Raw genomic sequence first — 15,426 nt, forward strand, 5'->3', positions numbered from 1 at the left:
TGGTAACACAACAAAACACCAAAAGCATAGAAATAAGTCCCAGGTTTTTTCAGGTCACGTATTTCTAATAAAAAATAAAGGCCCTCAAGTCCTGCTGGATCAATCCAAGCAGCCTGGCCCCCAACCCTTTCCCCTCGTTTCCCCCTTCTGTCTGGAGTCCCCCTGTTTTTCTCCCCATGGAGGGCTTCCTCCTCCCCTCCCACACTTCTTCCTTCCATCTTCCTCCCCCCCCTTTTGGAGTGGAGGCTTTGGCAAGGTAGTGCAAGTAAGCAAGCATGGTGGGTTAGAAACATGGGTGGGATAAAGCTGCCTGGGTTGTTACTAAGTTAGAGGAAGACATCTCTGTGCTAAAATAGCCATTCCTGCTCAGAACTGGAGATGGAGGTAACTGAGATAGCTGCTTAGAAGGTTGCCCCAATGTTCAGTCCTCTGACCCACATCTAGACAGGTGGCAGGAAAGGCTGCGCAAAGCCATGTTGGCAACTGATTCAAACTACCCTCCATCCACCCACTTTGTGTTCATCATCAGTGGCAGAGAAATACCACACACACACACACACACACACACACACAATTGTCCAGGGTCAGTCTTTCCCCATTCCTGTCTCCTCTGGGTGCCATGTTGTGATTTCTGCAGAAGGCAGCATCTTATAAAGAAAGAAAAGAACCTCACTGTAGAGGTGGACCAACCTGACTCCAATGTTAGCCCTGTGCGACTCCTTACGCAGCCCGAACAAGTGAGTCACCTCAGAGCCTCAGTGTCCTCCTCTGTGCAATGCGTTCATGATGCCAGTGTCACAGAGCCAGGCCTAATGCCCCCAGGGCTCACAATTGTTAGCTCCCATGCTCATCCCCTCTCCATCCTCTCCCTCTGCAGATGCAAGGTAGAGAAGGTTCTGGAGTGACTGGCAGAAGCCCTCTGCACTGGCCCCATGTTTGGATTGGACAAGTGCGGAATCCAGGTGGGATGAGCGCATTAGCCCTCTAACCTCACCCACCTGCTCATCTAGTCTGGAGCGGGTTGGACCTACTCCAGCAGAACCCATGAGGGGGGACTACCTACCACATTTTCAAGAAGTCTTCTGTTAAAGGGGACCCCCCTGCCAGCCATGGGCCACCATGCCATGTGTTCTTTTATCCCAACCCTCATTTACTGAGCGCCAACCATGTGCCAGGCCCTGTGCAAGGTGAAGGGGAAACCAGGGTGGAGCAGGCCCAGCCCCTGCTCTGGAGAAGCTCAGTCTAGGGAGGGGGATGGCCAATTCGTGGCTCTTGCTAAGCTAGGGTAGGATCTGTGGGAGCAGGAGGGAGGCAGGATGTCACAAAAGAGATGACAATTGAGCTGACACTTGGGGGATAATTAAAAGCTCTCCAAGCAGAGAATAGAAGGGTATTCCAGAACAACAAGCTCAGAGACCTGAAAGCGTACAAAAGCACAGTTCCTGTAGAGGTCCAGGGAAAGAGAAGAGGAGGGGAGGACTGGAGAGGTGGGCCAGGATGGGACTGGGGGCGGTTCAGGCTGCTGCTGAGCAGCCTCGGGATCTACCCTTGGATCTAGATGAGCCAGTGGCCTCTCTCATCGTAAAGAGAGAGATGGAGTGGAGACTGCATGAGATGCATGAAGAGCCCCAATGGGAATCATGCGACGTTGGGAAAGAGCACTGTAAGGGGAGTTTCACGGAGGAGAAGGCCCCGGCGAGCCGCGAAGGATTGGGAGACTTCGTGTTGGGGGACATGGCTTCTGACTGCATTCACATCTTACCAAGCAACCATTCCCCTGGGCCCCCTTTTCCTGATATTGTAGTGTACAGCCAGTGGCTAGAGGGGTACATGCCCCACCCATGCCTGCGGGGAAAGAGAACTTTTACTGAGTTCCTGCTCTGTGCCAGCACAATGCCAGAGAGTCGGTCAGCATGACCTCATTTAATCCTCAAAATACCTCAAATTACCTCAAACCTGTGTTTAATACCTCAAACTCTGTGAGGTATTATTCCCATTTTACAGATATAGAAACTGACACTCAGAAAGGTTAAGTTATTTGTTCAAGGTTACACTGCTAGTAAGAGGCAGAAGCAGGATCTGAAGTCAGGTCTTTCATGTGCTAAAGGCTTTGTTCTTTCCACTCTGCTATGCAGAGCTTTAGTGCCCAGCTTCCTGAAACTGACCTCCTAGCCCCTGGGGATCTGGAGGAATTTATATGACATTGATGCCAATATCATCACTAGAAAGCTGTCACTGTGGTGACAGGGAACAGTAGACATGGAGCTGTCCCAATAGGAAAAATGAGGTGATGAGGAAGGTACTTAGCCACCTGGTCTGGATTAGAGGCAGCCACGGCTCTGCCGGGCAAGTCTGTCTGTCATAGTGTGTCCTGCTTCAGTATGTCCCCAAACTCGTCCTAACGCCCCTCTTCAAGCATCTGGAATCCAGGCCTCAAAGTCCACCTATGGCTTCTGGAAGATGAAGTCACCTTTATGGAAGGGAACAGCCCATTCCCTTCAGAACTGACCAAGGAGTAGAGTCATAGACTCCATTGAAAATCCGATACAAGCTATGGAACTTCCCCCCAGAAAAACACACCCATGCACACACACACTTACACACACACAATCATGTCAGCATACAAATGGAGGTATTTCCAGACTCTTCAGTCCCTCTGTGGACTCAAGAGATTCAGTAGGCTTTCTCTCTGGAGATGCTGGGGGAATATGTTGATGATAAGCACAGTTCCTGACCTTTCCTTGTCCTGCAGCTGCTGGAGAAAGAAAAGCAGTGTAACTCAGATGTAGTCATTGCTTTTCAAGAGTGTATATGGGGAGGCTGGTCACGGCCACATGAGAGCCGTGGCTTCTCTGTCCATTTAAATTGTTCCAGGTCCTTCATTTCCAGGTGTGGGTGGGCTGCCTGCAGTCGGGAGTGGGCTCTGTGTCTGAAAATCTGTCAGGCTCTGAGCCGCTCAGGATGCCAGGTCTCAGAACCTGGGAGCTCCACCTTGCACTGAATTCTCTGGAAAATGCTTTGGAGGAGAAGAGCCCATTGCTGTGAGGCCCTGAGTTGGCCCTCCCTCCCGCTTCAGCCACCTCAGGGAGTTCCTGTACCTCCCTGGTGGGAAGCACGTTTGCTCTTAATAGAGCTGCCTAATCACTTGTTTAAACTAGACATTTGGTGTGTAATGACTCCTGGCTGGGACCAGAGAAAGCCATCAGCTGTCCTCTGCAGGGACCAGACATGCGGGCAGACGTGGCCCCACTGGCTGCAGGAGCAGGGGCAGTCCTCCCTGAGGCAGAGCCAGCTGGGTAGGGGAGCCCAGAGGTTGATGGGGGCTTGTGGAGGTTGGGTGAGGATAGCTGACACCTGGATCCGTCCCTTAGCTACTCCTGGGCACAGGGTGATCCCAGAACATGAGGGATAGTAGAGAGGGGAGGCAGGAGGCAGGGACCTAGGTCATTTCCCAGCTCTGCCACTGGCACGCAAAGGCAGCTCCTGGCACAAGTCAATCTCAAGTATGCGCCTGCACTTACCTCCTAGCTGGAGGAGACAGAAAATCTGGCAATTCCTGAGGCTTCTTGGGCCCTGCGGTGTGGCTATAAAGCCAGCAGATTTGCTCTTTGCCCAGAGCTTTGAGGTCTGGGGAGATAGGCACTAGAGAAATATTAGCTACAACCCTTTTAATTATTATTGTTTTTATCATTATTCCAGAGGAGAATGTTCCCCTGTTAATTCCCTGGGGAACTGGCTGTGAAAATGAGCTGGCACCACCCAGGCCTTGTGCCCAGGAAAGCAAGCACTGGCAAAATACATCCTCCAAATCCGTTCCCCTCCAGGCTGGTTCACCTGGCCGAGAATGGTGCCTTTCTGCCTGCCACATCCCCCAACATACACACACACACACACTCACACACATACACTCGTGCACAGATACACTCACACACTTGCTCACATACTCACACACATGCATGCTTGTACAGACACACACACTCACACACACTCGTGCACAGATACACTCACATACTTGCTCACACACACACATGCATGCTTGTGCAGATACACACACACACACACTCACACACGTGAGCTGCCCACACTGCTCCAGGGGAGGGGAGGGTGCACAACCCCTGGAACACTTGTTCTTATCTCACTGGAAGAAAACTGGCCAAACTATAGCACAGCCATGTGAGGGTTGGGGGAAGGCCTCTGCCTTAGTGTGGTGTAGCCCCTGCTGGGGCCCCTTTGCACTCACCTATCCCATAGTTTCCCTCACAGCCTGGCAGAGTGAGGGCTTTGGCATCACACTGACTGGAATCATGGCTTCTACATGTACTTGCTGTGTGACCTTGGGCACGTTGCTTAACTTCTCTGAGCCTTCATTTCCCTTTCAGTAAATATAACGCTGCTGCTCTCATAGGATTGTTTTGTGGATTAACTAAGAAAAAAGCTTTGTGAAGGCCCAGATCATAGTAAGCAGTCAGCGAATTGTACCTGTTAAAATCAAGGCACATATTCTTATCCTCATCTTACAGATGAGAAGAAACTGGGACTCAGTGAGATTGTCCCATAGTTGATAAATGGTAGAACTGGGATTAGAACCTCTGGATTTCCACCCAGACCAGATCTCCTACTGCTAGACTATTCAAAGGCTGCTGTTTCCCTGGCAGACTTACCCTGTGGAGTGTGGTACTGGGCATCCCTCAAGTTGGCCCTTTGGCCTTCTCCTGCAGCTAGCTCTGTCCTCGCTGGCCTACCTCACACACATGCCCTCCACCCCGAACTTCTCAAAGGGGTCACCTGGAGGGCATCTGCTGTGGCTCACTCTCTGCCAGGTGGAGCAAGGGAATGGAGACCAATAGAAGAGGCCCCAGAGCCCGTTGGAAGCCTCAGGTCCTGTGGGGGCGGGGAGAGGATGGTGATGGATGAAGAGCAAAGTGGGGGAGGGGCAGAGAGGACTGGGCCTCACAAGGTCCTCCTCCAGAGGGTCTGCCCAGCTGGGCTTCACCGCTCCAGGGCTGTGGCTCCTGAGCCCCCTTCCAAGAGGAGAAGCCCCGCACTCACGAAATCTTTCTTCCTAGCAGATAATAATAACGTATCCTTAAGCTGGGTGGCAAATACAGCTATTAAATTTACTTTTCAAATATAATGCAATTGTGAATTTATAGTATATGAATTATACCTCAAAACGTATTAATATATATGATTATATAATATGTATATGTGTATATGCATGTATACATATGTACACACATATGGATATATATATGTATATATACGCATATATATATATATATATATATATATATATATATATATATATACACACATATATATACACACATATATATACACACATAGAGAGAGAGAAAATGAGATTGTTAAGAGCACTGGTTGTTGCCCCTTACTAGCTGTCTGACCTTGAGCAATAGGCTTAACTTCTTTTAGCCTCAGTTTCCTCATCTGCACAGTGGGGATAATATACAGTAGTACCTTGGTTTCGAACGTCTCCGTTGACAAACATTTCGGTTTATGAACGCCATAAACGTGGAAGTAAATGCCTTGGTTTTCAAACACGCCTCGGAAGTCGAACATGTCACGTGGCTTCCTCTCAGTGCAAGATCCTGAGGCCTCGCTGTCGGCTGTTTTCGAACGTGTCAGAACTCGAATGGTCTTCCGAACGGATTACGTTCGAAAACCGAGGTACCACTGTAATCGACTTATGAGGATAAAAGAGTGGCAGGTTCTCAGCAGAGAATAAGCCCTTGATGAAATTAGCTATTTTTTGCATCTGTTTTAGCTATTCAAGGCATATGTCATTGCCCCCGCTTTATTTATTTTTTACTTTTATTCAGTTGATAGCCCCATTTTAGGATTGAGGAAACTGAGCCCATGAGAATGGTCCCCGGCATAGGTCTACAGGGCACGTACCCTCTCTTCCTCACGTCTGGGAGGCTGTGCACCCGGAGCGGTTCAGTGAATGTTTGCAGAGTGAGAGGCCTCTGGCCCCTTGCTGGCACCACACCTAGACCTGGGCTCTCCCATCAGCCGAGCCGACCACAGGAGGCTGAGGAGGCCTGGTGGCCCAGGAGCCGACTGCAGCCCTAGAGGACGAGGGCCTCTCCACAGCTGCCCTACCCATGCTCACGCAGAAGGGACTCCCAGAGGTGGGAGCTGAGTCTCAAGGTTATGGAACCCCAAGGCCCTTCCCTAGCCTGAGGGCAGGCGCCTGGGATGGCCTCCCATGGACGGGCCCAGAGCCTGCTCCACTGAGGGCAGGTGAGGTGTCAGGTGGTTTCTTGGCGAATCTTGCCTTTTTGGTTTGTACCTCTCCCTTATCCAGGAAGTTCTTCCCTATATGCAGCCACAGAGGATAATGAACTTGACTTCAAGTCCCAGCCAAACACTCTCCCTACGGCGGCCAGGAAGAGAGCTTGTGCTCTCTGAGCATGTTGGCAAGTTCTTAGGTCCGGGTGTGACCTTTCACAAAGCACGTTCTGGCCTGGTAGGTTGGGTCAGCGTCCTGGAGAACCCCATTCCCACCTCAGCTTCACCGTGGAATTATTTCCCTGGCTGGGTGACTGGAGTAGAACCCAGTCTGCAGGGTGACATAGGAGGAGATCACCAGCCGTAAGAGGTAGCAGCAGAGAGTCGTGGTCTGAACCCTAGCTCTGCAGTCAGCCTGTCTGTGTTTGCTTCTTTGCCTCACACTACTTACAAATCTTGGACAGGTTACTTCACATCTATAAGCCTCAGTTTCCTTATCCATATAATGGAAATGCCAGCATTCTTACCCTAGGGTGTGGGAACATTCAATGAGACCGTGCGTGGGAAGCCCTGAGCTTGGTACCGGCAACATGAAATGTGCTGCTGTGACTACTGAAGCCAGGATTGGAGGCCTGGCCCCGGATCATGCATGTGAAAGTGCTCTCTGAACGGTAATACATGGGATCAATGCTGGTGATTATATCCCTAGACTGCTGCCTGTAGCCCTTATGCCAAGGCCTGCTGCTTGGGCTGGGGGAGCAGACAATCACAGTTGGGGTCTCCCTGCACTTGGAATGCTTTCGTGAAGCAGAAGGGAGGCCAGGAAAAGCAGAAAAGAGAAAAGAAAACCCCAGCAAATTCTCTCCTCTCCCCAGCTCTGCAGCTCCTGGGGGAACTGAGCTGCATAATACAGTGGGATTTAATAAAATGCCTCTAACTCACAAAGTTTGTCTGCTGCCAGCTCCTTAATTAAATTGCCTAATGCTGCTTTGCAATGGTAGCACAAACTCCTGTGTTTAAAGAGCATGGTGTTGCCATGGCAGTCCCCGACAGGGCCCGTGGGTATGGAGGAGCATACAGATGGGCCATGGGGTTGGCCCTCCCCGAGGTGCCCATCTGACACGCCACGTGCGCACATGCACACACACACTGCCGTAGTCAGGCTCTGCTCTGGTTTGCCTGGGAAAGGATTTAATCCTGGCTAAGAATGCTGAGCCCGGGCTTTAGAAAAGGGAGACTCAGGGTAGGCATTTGAGCAGAGCAGAGCTGGCCGAACTGTACGGCTGTGGCAGGTCCTGGGCCCAGCCCAGCCACGCAGGGCTGCCCTATGGGGTCTGGGGCAGCCTCATGTCTCAGCTCCCCAGCCACAGGCTCCTGCTACAAGCAAGCAGCCACCTCCATTTCCCCAGGTGCACCGTACAAATACACTTTCTACGTGAGCCACGACTTGAGACGGGCTGGGAAGCACTGAACCAGAGTCTGATTTGTTAGAAAGAGGGTATATTCTTTTACACATGGAGGGTGGAGGAAAGAGGAACTTACTTGCTTATGGATTTTTTTCTTTAGATGCAGTGGTTCTCAGTCCTGGCTTCACATTAAAACCAGTTGGGGATTTTTTTCACCAATATTTTATTATAAAAATTTTCAAATATACAGCAAAGTGGAAGGAATTTTACAGTGAGCAACCATATACCTACCATCTATAATATTCTACCATTAACCATTTCCTAGACTTGCTTTATTACATCTTTCTCCATCTATCCCTCAATCCATCTTATTTTTTGTGTATTTCAAAGTGAATCGCTGACTTCAGTACACTGTTCCCTGAAGTATTTTTCAGTATCAATAACTATGGACTTTAGTTTTGTTTTACAAGTTTTTTCTTTTTTCTTTTGATGTAAAATTTGCATGCAAAGAAATCCTGGAGAGTTTTGTTTTTTTTTATATGATGCTCCAGAGATTGATTTAATTGGTCTAGAGTGGGACATAGACATCAGTTTATTTTAAAAGATTCCCCATCTGATGCTATTGTGCAGCCAGAGTTGAAAAACACAGAGCTAATAGGAGGCAAAGGATGCTCATTTTTCCCCAAACAGAACGTGGCGCTCACCTGGCCACAGTGAGGCCTGTCCCCTACTTATCCCTCCACCCCCTCTCCCCTCTCCTCCAGTGCTCTCCATCTGAGCATCCCACCTCCATGTTCACGCTTTGCTCATGCTTAGGGAGCACCTCTGTGTATATGCAAATCCACTTGTTCTCGTGTAAGCATTGTAATGGGTCTCATTGTCTCATGATGTTTCCCAGTGACAGAATCCATATCTATCTCAGATTCTGTACATGTCAGAGTGATGAAGCCATATAAATTTTCTTTTGATTATCAGGGTACTTATGATGACTAGGATTGTGACAGTGGATGGAAGAGCCGATGCTCTGCTAGTAGTGGGTGTTCAGGGTGACGTGTGGTGATGGCAGTGAGCGTGGAGGTCTCAGTGATCACAGCTAAGAACAGTGGTAACGGTGGGGCTGGTGATATTGACAGAGATGGTGGGATGCAGGTAGGGAGACCAGGCGATGGCGTTGCATAGGTGGTTATTATGGTGACACTGCTAATGTCACCTTTCCTATGAGAGTGATGTGCAGACAGATGCTCATTCGCTCACTGATAGCTGTCTGGGAAGAATGTTCGTTGTTACATGGCAAGAAAATTGGTCTCCCCAGTGGAGAACCCCACTGCTGAAAGGTGCAGCTCCTTCCAAAAATCTGAGACCACCTGAGAACCCCTCCCCCTGGAGCCCTGGAAGAGGCCTGGACGGGGCAGCGGTAGCGCCAGTGCTCAGCCACCCGGTTCCACTGCACTTTAACAAGACACGGCTCCAGTATTAAGTACGAGTGGATCATTAGGAACGTTTATTGAAGATGAACAGTTCTGGGAGCCAGCCGGACTTGGGATGCCAGCCATCTCATGATCGATAGAGCTTTTATTTGCTGCCTGCGTGGTTTCCTGTTCCTTCCATGCCTGGTACACTCTTGAGGGAGGACAGAGGAGAAGTGCTCTGGTGCCGCCCTCCCTTAACCCAGGCAGCAGGGGACAAGGGAGCAAAGCCACAGTGCTTAGTTGGCACCCTCTGAATTACCCTGGGTGACTGGGCTGAGGTGTAAGGAATGAGAACGAGGTTGGGCTGCTAAGAATTTTTTTTTTAAATATATAAATAAGCTCAGAGAATGCTGCTGAAATGGTGCTTTAAAAATATGTTGTCCAACCCTTTCATTTTATAGATGAGAAAACTTGGGCCAAGTGGGCAGCAAATAAAATCCTTGTTGAGAACGATAATAAAAATACCCTTCATGTATACAATGTGTCTAACGAAGCAAAGACACCTCACACCTGTGACCTGATTGGATTTTTAGACAAGTCCTACAAGCTGGCAGAGAATGTCCTGCCCATCTGACAGATGGCTCCTGCGTCCCTTCTCAGATTCTTTGCACTCGTGATGAGGCCAGGTGATGGAGCACGTACAGCTCATAGCGCATATTTCACACTCATGTTTTCATTTCATCTGTACTACTTCTCTGTACAAAAGACAGAAGATCTTATCCTCATTTTTCAGAGGGAAAAACAGGCTTCCAGAGGTTAAGCATCTTACCCAGTTTGCACAGTTATACTGTGTAGAGTGGGAACTAGCATCCAAGATCGTGTTAGTTTCCTAGAGCTGCTGGATCAAAGTGCTGTAAACCGGGTGGCTTAAAACAACAGAAGTCTATTGTCTCACAGCTCTGGAAGCCAGAAGTCTGAAACCGAGGTGCGGGCAGGACCATGCTCCGTCTGAAACCTGTAGGGGAGAACCCTTCCTTGCCTTCTCCCAGCTTCTGGCCATGGCAGTCCGTCACTGTCATTTGTCAGCTTGCAGCTGCAGCACTCCAGTCTCTGTGTCCATCGTCACAAGGAACTCTCCTGGTGCCTCTGTGTCTGCGTCCAAATTTCCCTCTTCTTATAAGGAGTTATAGTCATTGGGTAAGGGCCCACCTCACTGTCACTTGACAACATCTGCAAAGACCCTATTTCCAGATTAAGGTGACATTCACAGGTACTGGAAATTACGACTTCAGTGTATCTTTTGGGGGGACACAGTTCAATTCATAACGGTCCCTCCCCCAAGCCAGTGGCCTTCTACAGCATGCTACTTGCATCCTGTGCTCCATCCCATCCCCTTTCTCCTCGTCTTTCACTATGAAGGTCAAGGTGCTCCCCTTTCCTGCAATGCAGAAAGTGGGGCTGGCTGGGAGCACTTTTCATCTTCTGCTCTTCCCAGATTATTACAAGCTCCTAAGGTAGAATGATGAAGTATAGATGGACTTTTTGTCTTTTTTATTCCCAGACAGTAAAAATCATTAAGGCTTGCTCTTAATTAGTTTAATTTTGAAGCTTCTAAATATTGATTTAACCTGCACTCCTTTGTACTTGCGGCAGTCCCTGAATTATGCTATTGATCGTGGATGGAAGCGTTTCCAGCCACTGTGCTCTGGGGTCCGCAGGAGCCCCTGGTCCCCAGTGGGCTCGGAAGGCATACGCAGGCTCAGGGAGAGAGGGAGCCTCGGCCAGACAGAGAAGGGCCTCCCGCGAGGAAGGGCTGCTCCGCATAGGCCAGGGGCCAGTGTCTTTGTCTTGGGCTGGCCCAGGCTCAGGGGAGTTTGAATAAGGAGAAGTCAACTAGAAATCTCTTCATTCCTTCCGGGCTCGAGGAGAGCGAGGCAGTGGGGCCTGGAGGAGGGTAATGCAGGCCAGGGTTCAGAGCACAGGCTTTGGCACCAGCCACGACCCAGTTGGAGTTCTGGCTCGACCAGCTGGGTATTCTTGAGAATTTCACATCTGTGAAAAGGGCTAATCATTCTATATCATAGCATTGTTCTGAGCGTTCAGTGCAGCCACTCATATCAGGTTCCTAGCCCCAGGCCTGGCTCATAAGCAGTCCTGTCAGTGGTAACCGTCAACATCATTGTCATCCCACTGGGAAAACAAGGCCTCGCTTGGCAGCACACTGTCTTCTAGCCCTGGCTCTGTTACTCGTTTGCTGTATGCTCTTGGGCAAGTCACTTAATATCTTTTCCATTACAATGGAGGTAATGGCACCTATGACCTTGCAGGGCTGTTGTGAAAATCATATAGGACAGTGGATATGGAAGAATTTAAATTGCAAAATGCATCCGGTCCTAATCAATTATGATTATCGATGGCTATAGTGGTCACGGCCATACATACCCCCTTCGGCCGCCCTCTGCCTTTGCCATCGTGTCCAGACAATTCTGGTTCTGGCCTGCTGCTCCAGCCTCTTTCCCGCCCCAACCACACTCTTGGGACCTCAGGGGAGTCACCTCTTGGAATTTGCTTCATATATTTTTATCCCAGAACCTTTGCTCCTGCTGTCCCCAATAGGCGTGCAATGCCTTCCACCATCTGTGTACCTGCTGACCTACCGATTCAGGCAACACTTCCCTTGTGATTTTTTTTTAAACAACTTTAATAAAGTCAATTTGCATTCCATCAAAATCACCCATTTTTTGTGTACAATTCAATGACTTTTAGTAAAGCTCCTCTGATTTTTCTGCCCAACTTCCCACATGAAGCAGAATCGTGCTCTCTCTTCTAGGCTGTGCCTCTCTGTCGCCCTTGGTAAATACTTCTGTGACCCCATTGATCATACTATAGTAGAGAGGTTGTTTTCATTTGTTGACTCCCTGCCTGCCCTTCCTATGACCTTGCACCCTCGCCCCTCACAGTGCCAGCATACAGTCAGGGCTCTATGAATGCCCATTAGGGAGCATTTTCCTTGTGTCCAGGACAGAGAAGGTGCAAGGGGGTTCTGGACACTCAAGTCTTATCTGTCAGAATAATGATAAGATGTTCGTCGTATATGTATATACATATACTTACACACATACATATACATTTCTAATCTCAGCTGGAGGGACCGTAACGATTGGCTAGCCCAGCGATTTTCAAATAGGATTTTCAAAGAGGGTTTGTTCCAACACTGGCTACAAGGCCCCACCTCAGAGATTCTGAGTCAGGAGGGCTGGGGTGGGCCCAAGAACCTGCATTGCTAACATGTTGATACTGCTGGTCCAGAGACCACAGTTGTAGAACAGCTCACTGCTCTGGCCCAAACCCCTCATTTCATGGATGAGGGGCGCAAGGCCTAGAGAAGTGAGAGGACCTATTCCAAGGTCTGTCCCCACGTTGGGACTAAAACCCAGCCCTGTCCTGTCCTGTGTTCTCCACCACCTGTTCCTGTGTCCTGAGCTCTGCTGCCCCCTCTGGCTTTGGAGAAGTAGGATGAGGGGGCAGAAGGTCGATAGAGCTGAGACATGTTCTCCGTAGGCATGGCCCCAAGCTGGGGAAGAGGCAGCAAGGAGGGGCTGCTGAGAGAGAGGTCGGAGGGATTGGCGAGGGGACCAAGGAGGAGGACCCAGCGAAGGAATGGCCGGGCAGGCCTGCAGGAGGTGGTGAGGACTGACAGGCCATTCTCACTGCATTTAGAGGGGAAAAACTTCCACAGGCCTCAGCTGCAGCCACTTATCTGGCAGGCCTGCCTGAGACAGCTGACGGCGGGAGCAGGCAGTGAGCCCCGAGGAGCCACCAAGGCTCCTTCCGCCGCTGGGTGATTTATCTCTCAGCTTCATCTGGCAAACGTGCTGATGAAACGCGGCTCCTTTTCTCTCTGCCTCATCAATTTTCATTCTGATTTCATTTTCCTTTTCCATTAGAGGAGCTGTGGCCTTTCTCCTTGTTTAACTGGTCTTCTCCCCATTTGAGCCGCAGCCTTTTCTCAGCCATCCAAGCCCCAAACCTTCTGCCAGCATCTGCCCCCAACGTGCCCTAAGGCTCCCTCCCTCAGTATCACAAACACTGTGGAGACAGAAACCCAAACCTCCCCATCTAACTCCTTACTCACCTCAAACAAGACTGGAAAACGTATTGGTGCTTCCCTTCCTATTAGTTCTGGAGCCACAAAGCCATAGAGCTGCCCTGGAGCAGTTCATTCTGAGAGAATGGATGAGCAGGTACAGGATGTGGATTCTTAGAGGATGCAAGAAGGAGCAAGGGATTGATTAATTACGGAAGAGGGTGGATGGCCGTGGTCAGGGAGGACTTCAGAGAGGTGCAATGTGAACTGAAATTTCAGCCATGGGAAGACATTCCCGAAATACACTGATGAAAAAGGGACTTCCGGGCAAGGACCCTGCATATGCAAAGGCACTGGAGCAGGAAGGACTACTGCCTGCATCTCTCTAAAGGCTTTCCCTTCCGTCCCCTGCCCGTGCTCCTAGTTCCCAGGGATCCACTGTGTCTAAAGGGATGTCCTGGGGTCCTGGCTCTGGGAGGAAGCCTTTCAAGAATACTACAGGGTCTGCCCAGCACCCCACCTGATTCTAGAAAAACGGGAGGAATTACAGGGAGGAAGTCTAGAGAGATTCATGGGTCAGCAGCTGGGCTTGGCTGACCCTCTGTCTTGTGACTGTGGCCAACGTGGAATGACTGTGGGCCACCATCAAGCTGGGACATTTAGAAATCTGCTGGAGGGGCCCTCTCTACTGACCCTTCCCAGGAGCAAGCACCTGGGGAAACAAGGAGCTGCTCAGCTAAGCCAGGAGGCGCTGGATTGTTTACTGGGTGAGAGTTGTGTCAGACATCCATGCTCTGTAAATGAACTGAGCTGCCCTGGAGACTAGAAACAGGACCCCGTTGGAGGCCCCGGGAAACGCTTATATCTGATCCAGGAGAGGGCAGCTCCATCAGGAAGGAGTGTCAGCCTGCAGTGGAAGGGTTTCTAGGAGAGCACGCCTGCCGTAGAGACCACATCCTGCAGTGGAAGGGTTTCTAGGAGAGCACGCCTGCCGTAGAAACCACATGACCACCTGGTGGTGGCCAGGTACCAAGATGGGCTAGAAACCGGGGATTGTGCCTCAGACAAACTGAGCTGGATGAAAAGGGAAGGGACTCTCCTGAGCACCAGGCACTTTACAAACATCCCCCAGGAGGTAGGAGAAGCTGAGAGAGGGTGCTCAAGTTCACACAGCCCGCGCCAGGACTCGGGTGCAGAGCCGCCTCTAAAGCCCTCAGAGAGGTCAGTGGAGGCCAGAGCTCCAGAAGGGTGAGGACCATCGTGGGTCGTGTCAAATCCAGAGGTGGAAAGCTGAGTCAGAGAGAAGTTCCTGCTCCCCCTGAGGTAAGGGTCAAAGTGGCTGTGCAGCGGCCAGAGGCGTGTACCTGAGGAAGATGTACCTGAGCAGTGTGTGCCGCCTTCCAGTTGGCGACGGCGGAGGCAGAAGGGGCCTGAGCCCAAACTCTGATCCACCTGGTCTTTAGGAGCTCCGAAATAACCAGCTTCCTTCCTCTCTCCGTGCCCTTCCTTGCCTTTTCCCCGCTCCTTTCCTCCCTCTTTCCCTCCTTCCACCGACGTTTTCTGAGCTCCTACTATGTGCCAGAAGTTGGAGGAACTGGCAACTTGGAGCACAGTTCCTTCCCCTGAGGGGCTCACAGTCTAGTGAGAGAGACAGACAGACAAGTTTATGATGGAGAGATGCTGGGGCGCCAGGGGAGCCCAGGAGAGGGCGGTGTGGAGGTGTCAGGCTTCCTTGGATGACCAGCAGAAGCCTGGCAGCGCGTGGGGGTGGGGCTCAGCATGGCACTGCTCTGCATGCGCCAGCAGCCTGGCTCCATTCCCCTGCAGCGCTTTTGGTGCAGTGCAACCAGGCAGAAGTGGCTTTGTGTGCTTCCTACTGGCACCTTCCACTCCTAATTAAGAAATAACGAGGCAGGTTCCCTTCCAGGCATCAGAGCTCAAACACCCTCTCCCGGGGCCAGCGAGAGAGAGTGTTCCCCGGGGACAAGTCCCTTCCCTCCCAGGCCCAGGAAGGGGTTTTTACGGGAACACTGACTCCTTTCATTCCAGAGAACTCCAGAGAGAGGCAGAGGGCAAGGGTGGATGTGAGAAACCTCATCCTTCTCCATGGGATGCCCTCCAACTTTCTTCCCGGTTCCTGCACCATCATCTACTCTTGGAAGTCAGCTCCTGGCACCAAAATCATGGAACTAGAAAGGGCTGGCAAATGAGACACACCTGGGCTCAAATCCTGGCTCTTCCACATTTTGCTGTGGGAATTTGGTCTGATCGC

At 50.6% G+C, this 15,426-nt stretch overlaps 1 protein-coding gene across 5 annotated transcripts in view; it reads left to right on the forward strand.

Moving 5' to 3' along the window:
* The window catches only part of LRRN2 (leucine rich repeat neuronal 2), a 98,900-nt gene that overhangs the window by 45,297 nt on the left and 38,177 nt on the right, over nt 1-15,426 (forward strand). For 2 of the 5 annotated variants that reach the window (XM_019711389.3, XM_088801739.1), the window contains exon 3: nt 878-962. The exons of the other annotated variants lie outside the window; for them this stretch is intronic. The gene's annotated coding sequence lies outside the window, so the exon portion shown is untranslated. The remainder of the gene's footprint in view (nt 1-877; nt 963-15,426) is intronic. 5 annotated transcript variants of the gene reach the window in all.

This window comes from Rhinolophus sinicus, chromosome 11 (assembly GCF_057876585.1).
Source record: "Rhinolophus sinicus isolate RSI-liver-muscle chromosome 11, RSI-T2T, whole genome shotgun sequence".
NCBI classification, from domain to species: domain Eukaryota; kingdom Metazoa; phylum Chordata; class Mammalia; order Chiroptera; family Rhinolophidae; genus Rhinolophus; species Rhinolophus sinicus.